This window comes from Pristis pectinata, chromosome 5, assembly GCF_009764475.1.
Source record: "Pristis pectinata isolate sPriPec2 chromosome 5, sPriPec2.1.pri, whole genome shotgun sequence".
NCBI classification, from domain to species: domain Eukaryota; kingdom Metazoa; phylum Chordata; class Chondrichthyes; order Rhinopristiformes; family Pristidae; genus Pristis; species Pristis pectinata.
The window spans coordinates 101,467,647-101,489,466 of NC_067409.1; the positions used below are offsets into that span (position 1 = coordinate 101,467,647).

Genomic DNA, 21,820 nt, shown 5'->3' on the forward strand with positions numbered 1-21,820 from the left:
TGCCCTCTCCACCTCTATCACCTTATCACTTGATTTCATGTTTCACCTTCCTCTCCTACCAGATTCCATCATCTTCAGCCCTTTGTCACCTCCAACTATCGCCTCCCACCTTCTGTCGCTATTTCCACTCTCCCGTCCTCCATCTGCCTATCACCCTCCCTCACCTGGATCCACCTATCGCTTGCCCTTTCCCTTCACCTTTTCATACTGGCTCTCTCCCCTCTTTCATTCCAAATGAAGGGTCTCGACCCGAAACGTTGACTGAAAAGTTCATTTTTGAAATTGGCGGGTCCGGCAGCATCTGGAAGGGAAATCTTTGATGCTGCCCGACCTGCTGAGTTCCTTCAGCGTCTATTTTTTTGCTCCAGATTCCAGAGTCTGTGGTTTCTGGTGTCAACAAATATAAAGTACATAGCAGCAGCGAGTTTTACATGCCGCAGTGGAATTCCATGGAGCATCACATTTCCCATCGGAGCCTCTGTGAAATTCACAACGAAGTTTGCAACACACACAGGTAGGGCGCAATCCCATTGGACGTCACACCAGCGAGCAACCAATCCGGCGCGGGGTATCGATGACTGGAGAAGGGCAGAGGGAAAGGAAGAAAGCCACAATTTCATTGGTCGCGAATGAACGCGCGTCGACGACCGGTGGTCCGCGGGAGTGTGGGGATGGCGGTTGAGGGTGACCTGTCCGTCCGGGGGCAGCGGATCGGCGGTCTGCAGAGCATCCTGAGTCAGGGCTTCCACATCTACGGTCAGGGCCCGTGCGATGAGTGCAGCAACCCTCAGGGAAGTGAAGTCGTGTCCTTGGAGCGGCGACGCACCTTCCTTCGTCGGGGTCATCCTTTGGCAGGGCAGAGCTGCGGAGGGAGCGCGGTCCGCAGGGGGAGGAGCCTCCCCCCTCCTCCCTCCCTCCCTCCCTTCCTCCCCCCTCCTGCCTCTCCCTACCACCTCCCCTCTCCCACCTCCGCTCCCCTCCCCCTCCCCCCCTCCCCCTCCCCCGGAACCCCATCACCCGGACCCCTCCCTCACCCCCAGACCCACCGTGTTTCTATGTACTTTAGAAAAGAATATAATCACATAACAGGAATGTCCAAGATGCATATTTATTAGAACTGCAATGATGTTTTCAGTATGGTTGTATGTTTCACCAATATCATTATAACGAATCCTACTTTAACCTTTTCAAATAGGTCAAATGCTGCTGCACACCTATTTAGAGTCCTTTGATGTGAGAAAATTAATTATATTCATGCAATAAATTGCTGAAAAATGTTGGTCCCATTTGAAGCTCACTTGTACTTAGATTAAGAGTTGACAGCAGAGTTCTACAGACAATTTAACAACGCAAGAAGGAACATCAGCATTCTCCAAATATTTTAGTAAATTTTAGTTACATCTGGATCTAATTTAGATTGTACAGCTGCATGCCACTGGGAAGCTAAACTTGCAGGAGAGATGTACACTAAGAAAAATCGAGTCTGTTTTAATTTTCATCTAACCAGACAATTTGAGGAATTTCTAAAGCATGATAACAGTTATGATTAATGTTTTGTATGTATATCTGCAAAAGAACAATGGAAAAAAATTGTCTTTTCCTTTAGGGTGTCCTGAATTTGGGAACTAGGCAGAACAAACTTTGTTTTGACTTAATAGAAGAGTGGGTAAGTATGTAATCGACTGTAATGTAACCTTCCAGGTATTAGAAGTTGTAAATCGGAATATTTTTAGACATAGCTCTTACGTAAGTCGTATCCATTTGGTTGTATATGAGTTTAATTTGACTTGTTAACCCCCCTCATCAAAATTGAAATTGTTTTCATTTTATAAATCTGTAGCACATAATTTGTTTGTTTCATTATTAAATGGTTTTAAAGACTTCAGACTTTTAATGTCTGATACATGTGTGTAAATGCAATATTTTTTAAATCCCTCGCTGAAGTTCAACAGACGTATTGGTGGAAAGAATATTGCACCTCACTTGTTACAATATTCCTGTGTTCAAGGCATTGGGAGGTAAGTATAATTAGTGATTTGCGACAATTTTAAAGGGAAAACAAACTGTTGTGCATTAATAAACATGGGTAATTTTCAACTTTGGCCAAACAACAACCTGGAGGAATGTTTCACATGCTCCTTGTGGAAGAAGTTCAAATCCTAATCTGTTGATTTCAGTGGAGTAAATCATTGGATTGATTCTATCATGGTTGGGCAATCAACTCTATCATGTTACCACACAAGTGATGAAGTTAAAAATGATTTATTCCATCCCTTCCTCCCCTCTCTCCTTCATCTTGATGACACAGTATATTTTCTGAAAATCATGTACAGCCAGTGCTGGACTTAGTTTGATCGTACTTTACAGTGTACTTCCTAAGACACTTTTATAAAAACAGAACATGCTGGTGATACTCAGCAGGTCAGGTAGCATCTGTGGACAGAGAAATTCTCACAGGTGCTGTCTGACCTCCTGAGTATTTTCAGCATTTTTTTGTTTAAATTTCAGATTTCCAGCATCTGTACCTTTTTTGCTTTTTATTTTCTAATGAATTTTGTTTGAGTCAGAATTTTTTCTCTTTTCATTTACTTCAACTGAATTTAAAGTTTAAAATAAAGATGTCCCTTTTATAACAAAAAATGCTTTGTGATACTTCAATATAGAAAACCCATAGATTGTAAGTTTTTGTGGGTTCTGAGCCACTACTATGATTTTTATATGGCTTTTGCTATGTTTGTGCTCTTATTCTGTTTCAGCAATTGGTCCTTGTACTTGTTCAGAACCGATTTATCATCTTGGTTCACTTAAGGACTTGAATAGCTCTTGAAATTTAAATATACTGGAAGTATAGGTACTGGTTATGGAATTGGCTAAACTTGTTGATTGCTTGACGTTTTTTACAACACTAAAACTGAAGCAGTGAAATATGGTTTGTTATACAATTTATGTTCTGTAGGGTGTCATTTTTAACCAGGATTCAGGCAGTTAAAATTAATGCAATTTTACATTTTGTTTAGTATATTACAGATCTAGCTGAATAGGAAATCTGGTAATAACTCCATGTATTTTACAACAAGCATATAAAGTTGTGAAGCATTTAATAATGTACGTGCCTGGTTTAGTCTGAGATCCAAGTGCTGGATATTTGAAGATCAACATAGTATACCCTACATACAAATTGCATTCAATGTAATTGATTATTGATACTTAAGCTAAGATATTTGCTACTTTAGACTTAGTTCAAATACAGCTGAAATTACTTTTTTTCCACTTTGGTTTGAGGAATTGTATATTTACTGAAATATGAATCAGAGTTGTCAGTTCTTTTCTACATTAACCGTGTGCTTTAGTTTCAGAGAAGAAATTGCAAAATTTCTTACTGAGTATGCCAGAGCACCACAAGTACTGAATTCAGAGGTAAGAATTGTCAATGTTTGTTTTTACCTTTTCTACTAAGTTATCCTTTTATGTTGTGCTTTTATTTGGGGTTGGGTAATTGGGTCTGAAAATATCTTTCTAATATAGAATACTTTTTGGTGAAATAAGGAAGTGAATGGAATTGATGCAGTTGAAGTGCAATGAAGCTTTTTATAGTTTAACATCTTGTATTCCAAAGTGCCAGTTTATAAATCTTTATTAAGAATTTACAAATTTTACCCTAGTATCTATCCACAAAAACAAAGGATGTTTCCTTAGGTTGGTAGTAACTTATTTCCATATATATTTCTTGTGTCTGGAGAATCAATTTGTTCAACAGCTTCAGTTGAGGCAGTGTGAATGGTTATGATGCAACCAGAAATAGATAATGTGGGAGAGAAGTTCTGTTTGTGATTGTCTGACTTTAGTGGCCACAGTGACAATTAGAACTGTTCCACCTGTGAAGCAAGCGGCCACATCTTTTCTGTTTGGTCTTAAATGGTTGAGTAATGTTCAGGTTTTCCTTCAAAGGTTAAAGCCTGGGACTTCATTGCTCAGATTGGTTAATAGGTTATGTTTAGGTATATCAAAAAGTGTGCCATTTAGAAGGGTGCTGTCATTAATTTGCAAGCTGATGTAATGTGCAGCAAAATGCATTTTGAGAGCTCAAATAAATAAACTATTAACTACCTCACAGTATTTTGGTCAATAGAAGAATACATTTTTCTCAATCCCAGCAGACATCACATAAACCAAATCTTTCCACTTGCTACAGGTGCTTGCACTTTTTTTTAACTGAGTTTTTTTTCCACTGATAGGACATTCTTCTAATGTCCTGTAGAATTTGATAGCTTGAGATGTTTTTTTTTCCCCAAACACCTAGAGACACTTGCCATATTTTTAAATGGTGGGGGGGTGTGGGGTGGGGGGTGGGGGAGAAGAGTGCATTCACCCTATTTATGCCCCTCATGATTTTATACACCTCTGTAAGATTACCACTTAGCTTCCTACGCTCTGATGAATGAAGTCCTAGCCTGTCCAACCTCTCCCAAGGTATGTGTGTGTATATATATATATTAAAAAAATTAATGAAAGTTCAGTGTTTTACTTGAAGAATTTTTTTTTGCTGGTTCCATCACTGTCTGGGAACTTGACCTAGCTGGCAGCCTTTTCTCATTTTTAAGTTACAGAAATCAATTTTAAGTTACTGAAAAAGATGTAGCTCATATTAAAGATGCATCATTGATCATTGCTTTTTTTAAAAAATAACAATTACTAATATTAAAGTTTATTTATTCGGCTCTTCTCAGATTATAGTTAGGAATGGATGTTGTTCCATTTTTTGCTGCACTTTCCATGGTCTTGTATGACCCTGGAGGTAGTATACCCATTATATTTTGTATTATTACACTTGTTCTTTTTAAAATCCAATTAAACTTGTTTTCTTTTTTCTTAAAGATGGCTACCTGATTCCAACTCCATATTTTGGTGGTGTGAATCCTGATATGTGGCTTTATGGGGAAGTCCAAGCTGTACATGTTCATTTGGAGGGTAAGGTGTGAATGATAGGTTTCCCTTTGTTACCATTTTCATTGACAATACTGTTTATGGGAAGGCTAAGATTTTTTTTAATATTCATTTCTAGATATTAGAAGGTGAAGGTTTACCCTTTCAGCTAACAGTGGAAAAACTTGAAGCAGCAATACAGCATGCAAAGGAAAAGGTATGCTCTGCTGTGTTTTAGACCCAGTTGTACTATTATGTTAGTAACTTCTTTTTGTAACAGAGGTACTTTGAAGTAGTATGATATGGTCTTCAGGAATTGACTAATTATTGCTAATGATATCTTTGATATCTTAAACTGTATCAATTAAGTTTTATTACACACTACAGAGAAAATCATAATTTTAAAGAATTACTAGAATAGAAGACTACTTCTTGACCATTTAAGTGTGTTGAATTTGTCATTTAAAGTCCATGGTAAGATAAATGATTCACTTATCTGACACAACCAACTATTTAGTGCTGGAAGCAATCTTACCAAGCTCAGTAATCTCACTTTTCATTATTCTTGTCCCTTTTTTATGTTTCATTTTAATCCTTGCCTTGTTATTTCTTCCAGCCAATTTATTCTTACCTTTTTTAGTAGAGCATATTTCACCTGAATTCTTATCAACTGTGTATTTAAATACTGCTAATTGTTCTAGCTTTTATTTCCCTATGGCTCAAACTGAGCAGGGAGAATACCACTGACGCTGTGGTACTCGTCATTATGTTGATAATCAGACAGCATCTTCTATAGTATCTGCTGCAGTACAGTTACATTTTACAATCTAATAAACCCTGCAAGTGATTCCCTTCTTCTCCAAAGGATGTACTGTTTTCAGAACAGAAGTTAGTGAACTGATGAGAACTTCAAATAATTTTTAAACTATTTTTACTGTTTAGAAACAAAACCTCTAAATAAGTTATTTAACATTGCATTTTGTTTAAATGAGGCTTTCCGGGTAGATTTGTATATAATCTAAAAAAAACTTTCTGACCTTAGCAGTTTTCATCATGGATTGCCATTTCCTCAAACAAATTATTCAACATTCCATGAAATTTAATTTTTTTAAGTTTGTTTCATATTTTAACTCCATCTTAATCTTGCACATACATTCTACTCTTTAGTTTGTATTCTGTGAATCCTTTCAAGAACCTCAGTAAAAATTGTGCATTTTTTTATTTTCTGGTTTGCTGTCTGGAGAATTCTCACAGTATGATTGTTACCTGGTGTGCTAACCAGCCAAGGCTGCTGCTGGATGCCAGAGAATCCCCAGAGCTGAGGCCTCATTGCAGCCAGTGTGAGGAAAGGTGAAATCCATGCTGCAGAAATTGTCAGGATCTCTGTGGCCAAGGTTCTTTGAGATCAGTGGGGAGCAGTGTTGCTTTACTGCTCTCTGTAAAATCTGGCCATTATTTTTGTTAAAGTTGTTTCCCTTTATCTCCATTCTCATTCCAACATAATTGTTTTGTTTTTATTCCCCCAGAGTATTACTTTGTTCTTTGTTATCTACATTCCCTCATATTTCTGCAAATGCTTCAGATACTTTGTTTTCCTGGACTGTTCCAGTTTATTTCCCACTACCCTGCCTGGCTGTGCTTTCCCCTGTTGGTATTCTCACATTATTGGATCAGAATGGAGTTTTGTTCGCTGTTAAAATTTGCTTTCATCCACATGCTGCCATCTCTTGACAGTGTTTTAGGATAGGTGAAACACAGCACCATTGTGATTCTATTGTTACCATTTCACATCATCTCCACTTTTTTTCTTGCTGCTTGCTTTTGTAAGCTCCAAATAACCCTTTTACTTATTAATAAATTAGTCTGCATTTTTTTTTTAACAGCTAACACCATCTCCTTTGTGACCATGTTACCATTATCCCTATATTGTCTCTTATCAGAAACGTAGAAAAATAGGAGAAAGAGTAGGCAATTTGCCCCTTCAAGTCTACTCTGCCATTCAACATGGTTATGACTGATCCTTTATGTTAATAGCTTATTCACATTTTCTGCCATTGACTTTGCCTATTCCCACTTGCTTTCCACACTCCTTGTTGCCTTTTGTCAAGAAATCAATCCATCTCCTTGTTAAACATATTCAGTAGCTTGGCCTCCATTGCCTTCAATGGTAGAAAATTTCTGAAGTTCACCACCCTCTAAGTCACGAAATTTTTCCCCATCTCAGTCCTTCAGTCCAAAATATCTTAACCCATTTCCTGAGAGTGTGACCTCTGTTTCTAGACGGGAAACATTCTCCCCATGTACAGCTTTTTGGGCCCTGTCAAAATTTTGCGTTTTAATTAGATCTCCTCTCATTCTAAACTCTGTACAGGCCTAATTGACCCAATCCCTCATCACGTGACACTCCCACCATTCCAGCAACCTGTCCGATGAATCTTCATTACATGCCATCTATCGCAAGTATATCATTTTTGGTATGGAGACCAAAACTGCTCTCAGCAATCCAGGTGCCTCACTTTATTGTTGATATTTCTGTCTGGCAATGTGCAGGCAGTTCATTATGGTTTTATTTTTCATTCTTCGTTCTGTATACCAAGTCCTCATTATTCACAAGGGATAGGAGCATTGACTTTAACAAAAATACATGGATACTACTAAGGCTGTTGGCAAAGACACCAAGGCTGCAATGGATATAGCAGGCAACTCCTCCAACTTCTATGTAAATGTTATTTTTTTTAAGTGTTGGCTTGTATGTTTTAAGCACTTCAGGTCCTGGCTCTGGCTGCAAACCCACCCGTGTTCCCACCCTCCGTGTTCCCATTCAAATGCTGCTCTCACTGTGGGTCCTGGTTTCAGTGCAAATCTACCTGTCTTCCCGACCCTTGATGTTCCCAGCACTGGCCACAACCCTAACCCTTGCTCTGGGCACACACTGCCTATTGATATCTCATTACTTGTGAGCACAAGACACCAAATGCAATCTATCTCTCAGTAAATGGGATTCACAACACCAGAGGAGACAGCTGTGGTGGAATGTGCCACATTTACCAATGTTCTCAGTAATATACAGCGCAACCTTAAGAGTGTGTGAATCTGTGGGTTGCATGTCAGCAGATAGTAAGGACTTGTTATATTCTTGTCAGGTGTTTTACTACTGCCTGCAACTTTTCAAAACAATAAGTTTTTTTTCTCTCTAACCTTTCTGTTTGACTTTTCTTGATTAGACCATTATTTTCATCAGAATCCACAGTGTGTTTATCATTTGAAACATAAAGGAAAATCTATCCATCTTTCTTTCCTTTCATTTCTACTTACCAAGAAGAGGATATCAATCTTCCAGTAATTTACTAATGATTTTCGTAAATGCCTCTTGATCTTTGGTTGAGTTACCTGCTTGTTTTGCTGCTTTTCCTTGAAAATATCTGGAGAATCTGATTGTGCAGATATGAATCAAATTCCATACCTTCATGCTGTGTTTCTGGGTACAAGCTGTGCACATTTCTACTTTTATTAGTATGTAAAAAAAATACATGTCTATAACCAAGCTAATTTTTTTTCATAGAGTTTTTAAAACCTTGTTTAAATAATATGCAATGCTTACTTTTGAAAGTCTTGTTTTCATTTGTTCCAGTACCAACCTCACATAATGATATTCATCAAAGTAGATTATTTTATCCCTTTATTACTCTGTAGTTTGTTCAATTTTATAGTTAAAAAAAGAGATGTTATTATCTGGTAAATTAAAAACAACTAAATACTAACTTAGGTTGATTTTAATTTTGCCAATAGCAATTTTGAATATGATTTGGTTGCATAGACTGCTTAAAATTTCAAAGGACCTTGGGCTCTTCTGGTCAGAGATAATTTTGTGTTTCCACTTCCTTAAGTGTAAAAGATGAACAATGGCTGCCATGTGTTCAATGGAAGTAATTAAAGGAATATTAAAAATATTCAGTCAGACAAGAAGCAAGGTTCATTATATTTTCATTCAACTTACAGTATTTGCTTTAGAATTTTTCTTTCCAAACATTAATTGAAAGTTGGAATAAATAGGAAATTAACACAAGGTAATAAACTGCAGGAATATGTTAGAAGTGTTCATCACAGTAAGCAACTTGTGTCAATCATTCATGGTTGAGTAAATGATTGTCATGTCGGAAATTCCTGTTTTTCAACATGAGTTAAAGCAGTCTTCCTTAACTCTTCTCAATGCTGAATGTAAAATTCAAGCATTTTTTTTCAATTTCAAGGGTGATATTGTACTGGCCACACTCCTGTTTACATTAACGGTGCTGAGGTCAAGAGGGTTGAGAGCTTCAAGTTCCTTGGAGTGATCATCACCAATAGCCTCTCCTTATCCAACTACATAGACGCCATGGCCAAGAAAGCTCACCAGGGCCTCTACTTCCTCAGGAAGCGAATGAAATTTGGCATGACCCCTTTGACCCTCACCAATTTTTATTGATGCACCATAGAAAGCATCCTATCCAGATGCATCATGGCTTGGTATAGCAACTGCTCTGCCTGTGGCTGCAAGCTACAGAGAGTTGTGGACACAGCTCGGCACATCACAGAAACCAGCTGCCCCTCCGCGGACTTTGTCTGCACTTATTGCAGCCTCAGTAAAGCAGCCAACATAATCAAAGACCCCACCCAGCCCAGACATTCTCTCTTCTCCCTCCTCCCATTGGGTAGAAGATACAAAAACTTGAAAGCATGTACCACCAGGCTCAAGGACAGTTTCTATCCTGCTATTATAAGACTATTGAACCTTGTACAATGATATGGACTCTTGACTTTTCAATCTATCTTGTTATGGCTTTGCACCTTATTGTCTACCTGCACCACACTTTCTCTGTAACTATAACACTTTATTCTGCATTCTGTGATTGTTTTCCCTTGTACTGTTGTATCACAATGTACTGTTGTAATGAAATGATCTGTATAGATGGCATGCAAAACAAAGTTTTTCCACTGTACCTCGGTATATGTGACAATAATAAACCAATTTACCAATTAAATTAATACATTGTAAATAGAAAGAGACCAAGAAAAACCTGATTTAGATCTTGAAGGTAAAACTCCAAAATTGTAAGGTTACTGATGAATAATGCCAAGGTCTGACAAAGTCATGTTTGTAGATGATTTGATTCTAGTGAATGTTGGGCATATTCTAAATGGCATTTTACTAGTCTGACCTATGGAATATATAAAAATGTTCTGAATATTAACACCTACATTAGTGGATAAAGTAGCTCAAATCTTTAGATCATTGGACAAAGTGCTTATATTTTTTCTTGTTTACAACTTTTCTTTTTCCTTGGCCAAGTTTTTACAGGCATCAATAGCACCTAACAACGTGTCCAGTTTGTCACGTGAACCTAGATGATCAGTAGTTCGAGCAATTGTGAAGCAACCAAAACTAATCCAATCTTGCACCTAATGTCTACAGTTTCCAGCAGAATCAACTGCATAACAATAAGGAGCAGGAGTTTAAGTCTCTCCTGAGCTTTGGTTTCTTGACTCTACTTGAAGTATTCCAATCATATTGCCAGCAGAGTGTTTTCTTCAACTTCGGAACAGATTAGTTTACACACAGATTATAGAACCATACAGCACAAAACAGGCCCTTCGGCCCACCATGTTGTGCCGTCCATCAAACCACCCTCACACTACCTAACCCCTTCCTCCCGCATATCCCCCCATCCCACACTCCTCCATATGCCCATCCAACAAGCTCTTGAACCTGTCCAATGTATCTGCCTCCACCACCACCCCAGGCAGTGCATTCCATGCACCAACCACTCTCTGGGTGAAAAACCTCCCTCTGACATCTCCCCTGAACCTCCCACCCATAACCTTAAAGCCATGACCTCTCGTCTTGAGCATTGGTGCCCTGGGAAGGAGGCGCTGACTGTCTACTCTATCTATTCCTCTCAGTATTTTATATACCTCTATCATGTCTCCTCTCATCCTCCTCCTTTCCAGTGAATAAAGCCCTAGCACCTTAAGCCTCTCCTCATATTCAATACTCTCCAATCCAGGCAGCATCCTGGTAAATCTCCTCTGCACCCTCTCCAATGCTTCCACATCCTTCCTATAATGAGGCGACCAGAACTGAACACCGTACTCTAAGTGTGACCTAACTAGAGTTTTGTAAAGCTGCATCATCACCTCGCGGCTCTTAAACTCAATCCCGCGACTTATGAAAGCCAACATCCCATTGGTCTTCTTACCTGCTCTTTCCACCTGTGAGGCAACTTTCAACGAACTGTGAATATGAACCCCCAGATCCCTCTGCTCCCCCACACTGCCAAGTACCTTGCCATTCACCCAGTACTCTGCCCTGGAGTTTGTCCTTCCAAAGTGTACCACCTCACACTTCTCCGGATTGAACTCCATCTGCCACTTGTCAGCCCAGCCCTGCATCCTATCAATATCCCTCTGTAAGCTCCGACAGCCCTCCACACTATCCACAACACCGCCTATCTTAGTGTCGTCTGCAAACTTACTAACCCAGCCCTCCACCCCCTCATCTAAGTCATCTATAAATATCACAAAAAGTAGAGGTCCCAGAACCGATCCCTGAGGGACACCACTAGTCACTGCCTTCCAATCCGAGGGCACTCCTTCCACCACAACCCTCTGCTTTCTACATGCAAGCCAATTTCTAATCCACACAGCCAAACTTCCTTGGATCCCTTGGCCTCTGACCTTCTGAAGAAGCCTACCATGAGGAACCTTATCAAATGCCTTACTAAAATCCATGTAAACCACATCCACCGCACTGCCCTCATCAATCTTCCTGGTCACCTCCTCAAAGAACTCTATCAGGCTTGTGAGGCAAGATCTTCCCTTCACAAAGCCATGCTGGCTGTCCCTAATCAGTCCATGATTCTCAAGGTGTTCATAAATCCTATCCCTTAGAATCCTTTCTAACAGCTTACCCACCACAGACGTGAGACTCACCGGTCTATAATTCCCTGGCCTATCCCTATTACCTTTTTTGAACAAGGGGACAACATTCGCAATCCTCCGGCACCACCCCCGTGGACAACGAGGACTCAAAGATCCTTACCAGCGGTTCAACAATCTCCTCCCTAGCCTCTCGAAGCAGCCTGGGGAAAATCCCGTCAGGCCCCGGAGATTTATCTGTCTTAATATTATTTAACAACTTCAACACATCCTCTCTCTTGATATCTGCAACCTCGAGAACATTACCCCTACCAGCACTCCCTTCCGCATCATCAAAACCCCTTTCCCTGGTGAATACCGAAGAGAAGTACTCATTGAGAACTTCTCCCACTTCCGCCGCCTCCAGGCAAATTCTCCCACCTTTGTCCTTAATCAGACCTACCTTTACCCTAGCCATCCTCCTGCCCTTCACGTACTTGAAAAAGGCCCTGGGATTTTCCTTAACCCAACTAGCCAAAGCCTTTTCATGTCCCCTTCTAGCTCTCCTCAGCCCTTTCTTAAGTTCCTTCCTTGCTACCCTATATTCCTCATGGGCCCTGTCTGAACCTTGCTGCTTATACCTCACGTATGCTACCTTCTTCTCCCTAACAAGTCATTCCACCTCTCTCGTCACCCACGGTTCCGTCACCCTGCCATTCCTTCTCTGCCTCACCGGGACATATTTATCCCTAACATCCTGCATAAGATCCCTGAACATCGACCACATCTCCATGGTACATTTTCCTTCAAAAAGGACATCCCAATTTACACTCCCAAGTTCTCTCCTTATAGCCTCGTAGTTCGCCCTTCCCCAATTGAAAAACCTCTTGTCCTCTCTGCACCTGTCCCTGTCCATGACAATTTTAAAGGTTATGGAGCAATGGTCACTGTCCCCCAAATGCACACCCACCAATAGATCCTTCACCTGTCCCAGTTCATTTCCTAAAACTAGATCTAACATGGCATTCCCTCTAGTCGGCCTGTCAACATACTGCGTCAGGAATCCCTCCTGGACACATTTAACACATTCCGTCCCATCTAAACCTTTGGCACTAAGCAGGTTCCAGTCTATATTTGGGAAGTTGAAGTCTCCCATTATAACAACCCTGTTATTTCTGCTTCTTTCCAAACACTGCCTGCCAATCTGCTCCTCTATATCTCTACTGCTACCGGGGGGGGGGCCTATAGAATACTCCGAGTAACTGCTCCTTTCTTGTTCCTTAATTCCACCCATACGGACTCTAGAGATGATCCACAGCTGTAATTATGTCATTTAAGAAATTAGAAACACGTTTTTGCAGCCTATTTGTGATCTTATTTCTTGTAAAGTAAATTGTACAATCAGTGCCCCAGCTAGTTTTGAGTTTTGTAGATTTTCAGGATACCAATCTAGAAAGCACCTAAATATAAATGAGTTAGGTTTTAAAAAAAACAATTATTTCCTGGGCCCTAATTGATAAGGAAGCATCTTTCACTTTGAAGTGCAACCCATGCTTGCAATAATTAGCTCTGGTTTCAAGAATGGCTAGTGAAAGACAAGATGTAGTGTAGTGTAACTGTTATTTAAGAAGTTTTTCCTTATTTCAGTCACTTTTGAAACTGCTGCCCGTCACTTGAAATAAGTGCCCTCTGCCTCTCACCCCTTCTGCCAATTGAAACTGGTTACTCTTAATTTACTTTCTCTTGACCCTTTTTGACTTTAAGCACTTGTATTAAATTTTCACTTAAGCTTATCTCCACTGAAGAGAAGAACCCCAGCTTCTCTAGTTCTGATGAAGTTCTGGCAAAAGGTTTTTTGATCTCAAATATGAACTCTGCTTCTCTGCACAAATGCTGACTGACCTGCTGAGTGTTTCCAGCATTTACCCTTTTTATCTCTAATTTATTCATGTCCCTGGGATCATTGAAAGTGTTTTCTCTGCACCCTACAAGGTTTTTTGGTAATTCCCAAAATGAAGTGCTTAGGATTGAACATAATACTTCAATTGTGGCTGAACAAATATTTTTATACATACATGCAACATGACTTTGCTTTTGTACTCTGTTAAAGATGTTGTATGTCTTTTAAACTGCTTACTTGGCTTGTCCACCTACCTTCAAAGATTTGTATATGCCCCCAACTCTGTTCTGGCACCCACTTTGAAATTTAATCCTTTAGATTACATTGCTTCTCCAAGTTCTTCCAACCAAAATGTATAATTTCACCCATCTGGACTTGAAATTTCAGTTGCCATGTGGCTGCCTATTCTACAAGCCTGTCTGTTTTAGAGGAGTGTTATTGTCCTGTTACTGTTTACTGTGTGCCATGCATAGATTTTGAAATTGAGCTTTGTATATTTGTTTCAAATTATTAATACATATTGAGAAAACATTGGTCTCTGTAAACAATATACCTCCCTCCCGTTTGGAAGAAACATTTCTTCACTACTATTCCATCCCAGACCAATTTTGAAACTATGCCCCATGGTCTTTGATTTTGCTGACAAACCATTTTCAGCACCTTGTCAGATGCATTCTGGAAGTCCAAATACAAAATATCAGTATTGAAAGATTTTTACTCTAGATGGTTTCTTGCCTTATGACATGTCTAACCCAAGTCGTCTATCATGATCACTGATCCAGTGAAATAGTTCCACTGCCTTGCATTTTCTCCAGACCTCTGCATCAAATATTCAGGTTTCCTCAAAAGTTGTTAATACTTTCTATAATAAAGCATCCTCTACTCTTGAAACCAAACATACAAAGAACATATTCCTATCCACTTCCCTTCCTCTGAAGTAATTATTTTAAATCAATGCTATGGACTCCATAAGCACACTCAATACATTTGTTGAACCCTCCTTTGGCTTCTGTTCTTATGGGAATCTATGGTCAGTCCTCATAACTAGTAGCTTATTCCTTGCTTGATGAGTTGATAATATATTGTAATTTATGGCTTCAATGAACTCTCTGTATTGGAATGCTCAAAACTGCCCTCAAAGGCATAATCAGTCACCTTTATTGTACTTGGTGTCCTTTTATTTTTGAAATCTAAAAGAAAATTATTTCATCATTTAGTCTACCCCACCCCAGCGTTTTGCATTTGACCACAGATTCTCTGTTAATCTACATCCTTACATTGAGTGTAAACTCCCATTGCTTTTCCTTCAAAATTGCCTATCTTACACATTCCATCTTTTCCGCCCATGTCACCAGCTTCCTTGCTGTCTTGTTAAATCAACTAGTGTTCTTTCTTGCTCTATGATATCAGCAAGTTTCAAAATTAGATCACAAAACAATAAACATGAAAGAAGAGTTAGGCAACTTAGCCTCCTACATCTTCACCACTGTTCATTAAGATAATGGCTGAACTTTTACCTCCAAAACACTTTGCTGAACTAACCCCATATACCTTGATTCCCTTAACATCCAGGAATCTATTGAGATCTGTCTTGAATATACTCGATGACTGAACCTCGTCCTTAAATATGTATAATGACTTGGCCTCCACTGCCTTCTGAGGTGGAGAATTCCACAGGTTCACCACTCTCTCTGCGTGTGAAGATCTAAACCACCACTTATATGTATTTAATCTTTTGTTATAAATTTTCTTTAACAGATTCATACTGCACCTTTTCAATAAACTATTTCTGAATGATAATTTCTGTACATATTCACAGTGCATCAGATCCAGATAGGATACACAATGTGGGGATTTAGTAAGGTAGGTTGCCTTTTATATTTATAGTAGTTATTTATTGTTTATTAATGTGTTGCATTATGATCGATACGGAGATTCTAATAAATTATTCCATCTCTTCTTGAAAACAGTTCTTTAAATGGCAGTTTTAGCAGGGAAGAGATTCATAGAATTTAGCTAATTTAACATATCACTCTGATTTAGACAATATAGTTCTACAATCATTTAAGCAATTTGCTTTGTGCATAATTTAATCCAATTTTTTATTGTCCTTCCTCTTTAAGGATTTTGCCATGTGTGGGATAGGTGTTGGAGTTTGCATACAAGGAACAAAGAAATTCATTCTGCTCTTAATCAACTAGCCAGTTTTCATTGATGTCCGGGGCCTATTCAATGTATTCTGAGTCAGCTAATTGCTGATAGGTGTATGTAAAATAAATTTCTAAAACTTGTATTTGCCTTTTGAAAATTTATGTCGACATGTGAACTTTTGTTTGTGCAGAATGGATAAGCAAAACTTATCTCCCAACAAATTGAAGAAGCCTGAGAGAAGCACACCATATCATTGTGGATGGTCTGGCTGCACTTGGGATTCCAGTTCTTCAAAGCGCAGCAGGATTATTCATCTGGGTAGACTTTAGAAAAGTAATTATAATGAAGATTTTTTTTCCCTTCTAACTTTTGAGTTATCAAGGACAGGGATATACAGTATATATTGGCTATCTAAATTTAATCAGGTAGGCTGAATCCAGCTGTAAATCAGTATCTTCCTCCCCCTAGTTTTCTGCTGCTGCTTCAGGTAATTGATTATTGCTGTAGAATGAAGGCAGTTGCAAGAAATTCCACCCAAGGTGTGCATTGATGGTCAGTTGCTTGGAGCAGTAGTTCTAGTGTGAGATTGTGTTGAGGTATCAGAATGAGACTAAGTGGATAATTCAAAATAAGCTGGCACAGTCACAGGCTCGACAGCCTCCTATTCTTTAAAAGGGGTAAAGAAGAATAACATCAAATCTCTGGGAGCAAAGAAGCATTCTGGTTAGAAGGAGAAATAGAGTGCTACCTTGCACTAAAGGGCTTAAAAGTGATAAACCATCAGGACATAGAGATAGCCTTTAATATATAAACTATGAAGAGAAGTTTTGACATGCTATTGTTAGTAACATTGCAATGCATATCCGAAGTTTGTTTCCCAATTTAGAGAGCAGAGTTGTTCCCACTTTAGTACTTGCATGTTACAGCTACCTGAACGAAAGTTGTTTTAATCTAAAAGGTGATTGTATATTGTAGCTTCCATGAAATTTTGTCTGGGTCAAATCACTTGGTACTTGAATTGACAATTCGGGGACCTGAGAGTTGACAAGTTTTTAATGCCCTATTGCTCAGTTGATCCTTGTGTGGAAAACTATGGCTTGCCTTTGTATTTCCAGCAGAACCTGGAGGGTTATTACCAACAGAATTGAAGGTGAACGGTGGTTATTATAGGAAATGTTACCTTATGTACTACTTTTGAAAATCAAGTGATTATTCATAATAAGCTGTCATCTTTTTACAGTTATTGAAAACTCAGACCACAGAAGCTGAGATGGATCTCTGGTGGAAACTCATTAGGCCCTGGCATTGCTTTTGGCTGTTGTGAACCTGGATGGTTCAGACTGGTGTTTTCGGATGCTGTTAATAGAATAAATCTGGGTATGAAGTATTTAAACAGTATTTCTTCTGTTTTCATAACACTGGGTTTTTCTTAAAGAATACTCCTGTCTGTCCAATCTCTCCATCTTTTTTTATTCAGTGCCACCAAGGACGTGGATCATTTTCTATTTCCAGCAAAGTATCATGTCTAAATACTAACATCCATTTTCTAATTTTGGGAGGGTGCAGTGGGGTGGAGCTGGAGGTTAGGGGATGGGAAGTGGAAGGGTGGTTGTGGTTGTGGAGAGAAAGGAGGTGTAGGCCGGAGGATTGGAATAGAGATGAAGGGAAAGAATGAGAATGTGGAGACTGACTGGGAGACAGGGATTCAGGGGTGGGGTTAGATGGAAAGGGATGGAAGTGAGATAATGGAGGGTAAGAAGGGCAGTAGCATACATCACAGAGGAGAGGACAAGTGGAGGGTAAGGTGCTTGGAAGGTGGCTAGGAACCAGATAGGGAAAAGAGAATAAAGATGTCGATGAAAAAGTGGGAGAAACTGCAGTGGAGGAGGTACAAGGTGAAGGAAGGAAATGGTAGGAAATGCATGGAGAAGGGAGGGAAGGGAGAAGATGGCCATGTGCAGAAAGAGAACTGTTGATAAGTTTACACATTTCATTGCCAAACAAAGCAATCTTTGAGTAAGTTTGCAGAAAGAAAAACTAGTAACAGAATGAACGTTCCACTTGTTGAAAAATTATTTATTTTTAAACTTCATTGCAATAATTTAACACCCTTCAATTTCCCACATAAGTATCCCTGCTGATATTTGAAAGTGAGTCTCAGAATTCCACATCTTTCATCAATGACTCCTGTTGACCAGAACATACAGGTTGGAAATTATCATAACTTAATGCCCCTCCCCACACCCTCCTTTAAACTTATTTTGGCTGCATTATGTACGACATTTCATAGTGAGACCTGTATCACAATGCCACTTGCAGGCTTAACTGGTACAACAGGTAAAGATTGAGACATGGTTTGTTTCCCTGTTCACACAGTTAACATTGGGCTTTTTCATACAATTTGGTTTGGAATATTACATCAATAATCAGTAAATATTTGGTACATACTTTGATTATCCACAACCTGAAATGAGAAACTTGACAATATTCTTCAAAATAAGAGTTTGAATTTCTGAAATAGTGATGAACTGAATATTTAGAACATAGAACAGTACAGTCCAGCACAGAACAGGCCCTTTGACCCACAATGTTGTGCTGATATAACTAAATTAGTGAGCAAATGCCCAACTAAACTAATCCCTTCTGCCTAAATTTCTATATCCTTACATTTCCCACACGTTCATGTGACTATCTAAGAGCCACTTGAACACCCCTATCTTATATGCGTCCACTACCACCCCAGGCAGCGCATTCCAGGTACGCACCACTCTCTGTGTTTAAAAAAAACTTGCCCCACACATTTCCTTTGAACTTGCCCCCTCTCACCTTAAATGCATATCCTCTGGTATTAGACATTTCAACCCTGGGAAAAAGATACTGGCTGTCTACTCTATGCCTCTCATAATCTTATAAACCTCTATCAGATCTCCCCTCAGCTTCTGCCGCTCCAGAGAAAACAACCCACGTTTGTCCAACCTCTCCTTATAGTACATGCCCTTTAATCCAGGCAGCATCCTGGTAAACCTCTTCTGCACCCTCTCCAAAGCCTCCACATCCTTCCTATAATGGGGGCAACCAGAACTGAACTCCAGATGCAGCCTAACCAGAGTTTTATAAAGCTGCAGCATAACTTCCTGACTCTTGACTAATAAAGGCAAGCATGCCATATGCTGCCTTTACCACCCCGATCAACGTGTGTAGCCACCTTCAGGGAGCTATGAACTTGGACCCCAAGATCCCTCTTCTCATCAGCACTGTTAAGGGTCTTGCCATTAACAGTGTACTGTCTCTTTACATTTGATCTCCCAAGATGCAACACTTCACACTTGGCTGGGTTAAACTCATCTGCCATTTCTCTGCCCATATCTGTAACTGATCTATATCCCGTTGTATCCTTTGCTATGCTGTCCACAACACCACCAATCTTTGTATCATCTGCAAACTTGCTTACCCACCCATCTACATTTTCATCCAGGTCATTATATACATCACAAACAGCAGAGGTCCCAGCACAGATCCCTGCGGAACGCCGCTAGTCACAGACCTCCAGCTAGAATCATCGACCACTACCCTCTGTCTTCTGAGAACAAGCCAATTCTGAATCCAAACAGCAAACTCACCTTTGATCCCATGTGTCTTAATCTTCTGGATGAGCCTCCCATGAGGGACCTTGTCAAACATCTTACTAAATCCACGTAGACAATATCCACAGCTCTACCTTCATCAATCACCCTCGTCACTTCCTCAAAACTCGATCAAGTTAGTAAGACACAACTTGCCCTGCACAGAGTCATGCTATGGTTTTTCAAATGTTCCTAAATCCTATCCCGAAGAATCCTCTCCAGTAACTTCCCTATTACTGATGTGAGACTCACTGGTCTATAGTTACTAGGATATGCTCTTTAAGACTTTAAAGACTTCAAACTTTGCTGCATCCTCACCACAAAATTCAGCATCAGAAGATTGCGAAGGAACATCTAAACAAGCGTGATGCATTTTGGAAGCAAGTCCTGTGGACCGATGAAGTTAAAATAGAACTTTCTGGCTGCAATGAGCAAAGGTATGTTTGGAGAAAAAAGGGTGCAGAATTTCATGAAAAAAACACCTCTCCAACTGTTAAGCACGGGGGTGGATCGATTATGCTTTGGGCTTGTGTTGCAGCCAGTGGCATGGGGAACATTCCTCTGATAGAGGGAAGAATGAATTCAATTAAATACCAGCAAATTCTGGAAGCAAACATCACACTGTCTGTAAAAAAAAAAAAGGCAAGCTGAAGATGAAAAGAGGATGGCTTCTACAACAGGATAATGATCCTAAGCACACCTCAAAATCCACAATGGACTACCTCAAGAGGCAGAAGCTGAAGGTTTTGCCATGGCCTTCACAGTCTCCTGACCTAAACATCATCAAAAATCTGTGGATAGAATAAAGAACAGTGCACGCAAGACAACCCAAGAATCTCACAGAACTAGAAGCCTTTTGCAAGGAAGAATGGGCAAAAATCCCCCAAACAAGAATTGAAAGACTCTTAGCTGGCTGCAGAAAGCATTTAGAAACTGTGATAGTTGCCAAAGGGGGTGTTACTAAGTACTGACCATGCAGGGTGCCCAAACTTTTGCTTTGGGCCCTTTTCCTTTTTTGTTATTTTGAAACTGTAAAAGATGGAAATAAAAAAGTAATCTTGCTTAAAATATTAAAGACGTGTCATCTTTAACTTTATGCCTTTTGGAAATCAGGTCATCTTTTACTCGCTTAGCTATTCACAGTAACAGAAATTTTGACCGGGGTGCCCAAACTTGCATGCCACCATATTTGGACAGTGACTCTTCAGAGTGGGGAACAGAATTTTTGCAGAGAACATCAGAAGCCCAAGCACAAAAGAACACAATTGCTAAAGTGACAGCTTTCACATCTGCAACAGGATTGGGAATTATCACCAGTGCATTGATATTAACTACATTCAAATAATATCTGATACTTACTGAAATCAAAATTTATGCCTCTTTGATTTAATTGTAAAGCTTACTATGAAGCAAGCCTTAGATTTTTTTTTCCTCCTTCACTGAATAGTTACCTGGTATGATTTGCTCACAATATATTGTGAGTACATAGAACAAGTGCTGTACAACCTGGAATACGTGCCAATATGTGCATATATTTAGGTTGGAGTATCAGCCCAATGGAGTAACTTTACCAATCAGCATAGTTTTTACACTAGTAACACCTTATTTTGCATGTATGCCAGTGTTTAAATGTTTATAGGCAAATGGAGTATTGCTGGTGTAACCATTCAAACTCTGATTTAATTCTTAATGGAAGTTTAGAAATGTAATAATTTTGTGACTTGCCTCCTTTTGTGAAAGATACTTTTTTCCACCTTTAATTGCAGTGCCCCAATCCCCTGAAGATTTGTCTGTCTTCTGCAGTAGGAATATGTAAATAAAGTGAATCAAAACAAAGTAGAACTTGCTATTCAACATTGTGTTTGGAGCCAAATCATATGTCATTTAAATGTTTGATGAAATTAAAATAACTTGTACAACTTGTTTCCTCGGCTATATAGAAACTTGCTTGTACTCCATAATGGAATTTGAAAATATTTCTTTAACATATTGGAACAAGTAAGGCCTTTTAATTGAGCCCTTTGGAAGGACTGTTATGGCTGCAGCCCAATTAATCAGTTTTAAGTAAAATGAGCATCACTGACAAAGTGTTTATTGTTCAAAGCCAGAAGATGAGGTGAATAGTGCTCTTAAGCTGCAGCAGTCCATGTAATGCAGGTACTTGCACATTTGGGTTATGGGATTAGGCTGAAGAGCTTCATGATATGGGTCTTTTTCTCTCCAATTAATTGTTATGACTATGAGTCATTAGGTAAGGGCTCCTGGATGTGCAAATTGGAGGTAATGGTATCCTTTTCATCTGTTGCCCAAGTGTCACGAACCAGCAACA

At 39.4% G+C, this 21,820-nt stretch overlaps 1 long non-coding RNA gene across 3 annotated transcripts; it reads left to right on the forward strand.

Annotated features, from left to right (window-relative positions):
- Positions 1-584: 584 nt before the first annotated feature.
- On the forward strand, positions 585-21,322 carry LOC127570324 (uncharacterized). Of its 3 annotated transcripts, none has more exons than XR_007956337.1 (10): positions 585-1,142; positions 1,607-1,666; positions 1,945-2,018; positions 3,351-3,417; positions 4,876-4,968; positions 5,063-5,140; positions 15,537-15,580; positions 16,059-16,201; positions 17,109-17,245; positions 19,344-21,322. It is a non-coding gene; the product is annotated as an uncharacterized LOC127570324 (long non-coding RNA). The 3 variants fall into 3 exon arrangements; XR_007956339.1 differs by having other exon boundaries at positions 585-756; XR_007956338.1 differs by lacking the exon at positions 1,945-2,018 and having other exon boundaries at positions 585-756.
- The last annotated feature ends 498 nt before the right edge of the window (positions 21,323-21,820 follow it).